Genomic DNA, 4839 nt, shown 5'->3' with positions numbered 1-4839 from the left:
TCTTGTTATGTTAATAAATTCCACTGACTTGGTTGTTTTAAAGGTGTTTGTCTGTGTTAAGTTTGGGTCAGTGTTGGAATGTTTTTCACCCCACGTGGCCACCAAAGGGTGGGGCCTAACACCACTGCTGTCAATCAGCTGTCACCAGTTTTCACTCCCCTTTTAGCTCTGGCTTGGTCTTCAGAAAAAACACCTCTTCAGCAGGTCTGAGGCGTGTGAGGTTGGCTGAAAGATCCAAAGTGAATCCTCCTGCACCATGAACTATGCCTACCCATCAGACAAAGGAGTGTACTGGTGTGAGTCTGAGCAGAGAGAGTGTAGCAACACCGTCAACATCACAGTGACAGGTAATGTGCATGGAGCTTGTCAATTAATTGTGTTTGCAAATAAAAATACTGTAAAATCTAATCAGGTATTCTACATTTCAACAGGCGTTGTGATCCTGGAGCCCTGTACTTCCTGTGACAAAGGGAGAAAATCTTGTACTGTTCCTATGAGGAAAAAGAGCAAGATAAATCTGTCAGATTTCTCTGCTACGTTCTACAGAAATGGTGTTTTCATCAGAGATGAGCCTGCAGGAAATATGATCCTACCCATGGTGTCCAAGTCTGATGAAGGCTTCTAAAACATGGAGAACTTATCCTGACAGATTAAGAAATAAATACATAAATAAATAAATGCTCAATAAATAAATAAGCATCCTATAAAGGCACAAAAAATAAAGTTAATAAATAAAGGTAGTCAGTAATTAAATTATACAATGAGACATAAATATATATATCTCTTTTAATTAGCTTCTTTATTTATTCACCTTTGTGTTGATTAAATAATTTATTTATTGTCTGTTATAATCTTCATCTTTATATTTTAATTACTTTTTTTAAATGTATTTATTTATGTGTGCGTTTTGTCTGTTTTATTCTTCCTTTGCATTTTCTACCCTTTTTATTTCCCCAATGGTATTTATTTCTGTCTGCTCTTTTTATATTTCTCTATGCATTTCTGCCTCATTATGCAAATGAGGAGGGGCTATGTCTCCAGGGGTGAACTGTTTGGTTTTTTCACTTTTAATGGACTTTTAATGTAACATGTTTAATACTTCCTGTAAACATAATTCAATTAATCCTATTTTCATACTGTGTATATACGTTGTGTTAACACCTTATTTTGAAAACCGAACGTTGTGTCATGTATCTTTGTGCTAAAGTCTGACGGTCTCTCTTCAGATGAGACTCTCAGACTGCAACACTTGTCTTTGTAAAGAGAGAAACTAACAGAATATAGTCTCTAACCCTGCCCGTTAGCTCGGTGTGCTCCGTTAAAACCAGTGTTTGAAGTGGGGAAAAAAAAGTTGTGCATTTTTCATTTGTTATTCAACATTTCTTGTTGCTGTTTTCCAGAACATCTTTAACAAAAGCTTTCAAGAAGTGATGGAGCCATTCTGATTCTGACCTGTCCCCAGCGTCCTCAGTGTAAATGACACATATCTGTCAGTATTTTAAATGTCCCTTCCCATCCAGGCTGTGATTGGTCGGTTCACGACAAGTCACATTGACGAGCTACATGGCTGCTTGAAAGGCAGCTGAGCTTCTCTTCTCCCTCATCTCTCTCCGCCGACAGAGATTAGCAGGCAGGTGAGAACGGGAACAGGTGAGCGTCACGTAGCGCCCAGAGAACCTGATATGGAGAGGGCAGAGGAGAGTAGCCGGTACTCTCCTCTGCCCCACATACAGCTTGGGAGAAATCCCACTATGCCAAAGAGTAAAACGTTAAGGTGCCGGTACTGCGCACCAGTGCGTTCCAGCCCACTTCAAGCACTGGTTAAAACTGTGTGTTTCTCACAAACAACGGCTATTGTCGTCAAACAGATTTGCTAAACACCTCAGTCACTGAAGGAAGCCATTTGACTGTGTGAGGAGCAAGCTTTTTGATGTGTGCACGTAGCGTCCTCTGCCGTCTGACTGGTCCACCAATAGGGGAGAAGTTCACCCCTTGAGACACAGCCCTGCCTCCTCATTTGCGTAATGATGCAGAAATACATTGAGATATGTAAAAAGGACAGGCATAAATAAATACCATTGGGGTAATAAATAGGGTAGAAAATGTAAAGGAAGAATAAAACAGGCAAAAATAATAAAACACACACATAAATTAAAAAATAAAACATTAAAAAATAAGTAATTAATAAAAAAATGTTGAAGATGATAATGGACAATAAATAAATAAGGTAATTATTATAAAGGTGAATAAACAAAGAAGCTAATAAAAAGATATACATACATTTATGTCTCATTGTATAATTATTATTTACATTTATTTATTTACTTACTTACTTTACAACTTTATTTTTTGTGCATTTAATCAGATATTTATTTATTGAGCATTTATTTATGCATGTATTTATTTCTTAATCTGTCAGGATCAGTCCTCCATACTACAAGTGTGAACACCCCACAAAAGGAGACTCACCACGGATCTGGCTGGCTTTGGGAGCTTACGTGATGTTCGGTTCTCTACACACAGTGTGTGTTTGGTGAAAATGTAAAAGATCACTAAAAACAGAAACACAGAATAACAATATTACATTTTTTTTAAATTAATATTAGCATCTTTAAACACTTAGAGTGAACAACACTGTTGAGAATGACTTTGTTCCCAAGCTGGAAAACATTTTATTTACATAATTACAAATCTCAGTGCCAGCCAGGGTTCATACTAGCTTCAAGCTTTATCCAGTGCAATAAATGTATTGTGCTTTGTCTGTTAAAATGATGATGACCAAAGACAGATATAAGTCTGATAAGAAAAACTAATGAAAAACAAATAAATAATAAATAATAATTAATTAATAAAGTGGTTGTAATATATAAAAAGCATAAATTAATACTTTTTTCGACTGCCCCCATTAGTATTTAAATGTTTTTTAAGGCATGATCAATTCACTTTTTTAGTTTATAATGACAAAGTCAGCCTGCCAGAGCAGAGCTATGTTGTGATGCACTTTGAAATACCTTGTTGCTGAAATGTGCTATACAAATAAAGTTGTCTTGCCTAACAAACTGATATTCTGGTCATGACATCACATCACAAATTAATCATCACAGAGCAGAGCAAACAATATACAGAAATACATTCATCAATCAGGTGGTTGTGATCTGCATGCAGTCAATCTACTCTCGAGCTGGACCAATCAGAGCAGAGCTTGACAACACTGTGTGATACTGACTTAGTAGTGAGTAAAAACAACTAGAAACATCAAGATCAATATGAAACAGGCACAGATTACATCCAACATGTCATCATTAGTCATCCAAATAACTATTATCATAAAAACTACTATGTAGATAGTAGTTAGTAATATATTTTTCACTCAAAGTTATTTTTAGCAATATATATGTATTTTCTTCTTGGTCCAGCAGCTGTACAAGTCTTTTTTATGTGTGTACCCTCCACTCTGTCTTTAACAAACAACAATCGCATTTTCAACCTACTAAAGTCTAGATGTTTCACTGTACATCAAAAGGTTGATTGAAAATAATATTAGTACATTGTGATTACAGTATAGAGATTTTCAAAACTGATGTTGTAAAGTGCACAGGATGGGAAACAAGATAACATGAAACAAAAACATACTTAAAACAGAAACACAATACGACAAAGAAACATACAGTAAAATGAAAAGTCAACAATGTAATCAGGAAACAAAAGCATATTAATAATCACACACAAAACATATTTTTAAGAATGCCACCATAAAAAAAAATGATTTGTGCTTTCCCCTCTGGTCAATCCCTTCTAAAGTGTACAAGAAGGCAGCAGAGAGCTATAAAAATAACTGAGAATGTTCTTTTGAACAGATGAGATTTCATCCAGTCAAGGTGAGAGACCAACTCTATCCTTGAGATGGTTATAAAATCATGGTCTAACATTTCAAAGGACACACAAATATCAAGAAGAACTGTACCTGCATTTGAAGCATTATTATTACAAAACTATCATTCACATGTCAAAGAGAATATTTGGCCCATCGTGTTTATATCACATTGTTGCACAGGTACATCTCAATTTCGGACCCCTCCAGTATACACTTCGGTGCTGCATCATCAACTGTCACAGTAAACACGTGTTAGCCAAGTTTCTGTGTTTATAACAACAGTGAGACAACGGCACCATCATGAAAAACACAACACTGCTATCACTTGCATCCAGAGTACAGTTAATGAAACATGTAACACTTAATTAAAGGCCTCTAATGATTATGAATCTTTGAGGGGAAAAATCATTTTCACACCAGAACAAACTTTGTTGAAGACACTAATTTTGAGATATACCAGGGAGCTGGATGTTTATTTGAATACAATTAATTATTTATTTAATTTATTAATAAATTAAATGAATATTTATTACATTTATTTATGTAATTAGGCACTGGATATTTTTTTTATCAACCAGGATGTTTTACTGGAGACACCTTAAATATTTGGACCAATAAAATCTTGTTTTTTATTTGGTAGGTGGCTCAAAGAACCAGAAGTCATTATAAAGCAGAGTCGATATGTCGCTCTTTCAGACCCACTGTCTGAGGATTATTCTCCTCGCTGTCGTCAGTGTCTGGCCTGTTGGTCAGAATCGCTGTCTCTGGATTATTCTCCTCACTGTCGTTAGTGTTTGGCCTGTTGGTCAGAATCGCTGTCTCGGGATTATTCTCCTCGCTGTCGTTAGTGTCTGGCCTGTTGGTCAGTATCGCTGTCTCTGGATTATTCTCCTCGCTGTCGTCAGTGTCTGGCCTGTTGGTCAGAATCGCTGTCTCTGGATTATTCTCCTCGCTGTCGTCAGTGT

The sequence above is a fragment of the Micropterus dolomieu genome, linkage group LG12, assembly GCF_021292245.1.
Source record: "Micropterus dolomieu isolate WLL.071019.BEF.003 ecotype Adirondacks linkage group LG12, ASM2129224v1, whole genome shotgun sequence".
Classification (NCBI taxonomy): Eukaryota; Metazoa; Chordata; class Actinopteri; order Centrarchiformes; family Centrarchidae; genus Micropterus; species Micropterus dolomieu.
The sequence above is the reverse complement of the archived record's forward strand: the minus strand, read 5'-3'. Positions refer to the sequence as shown.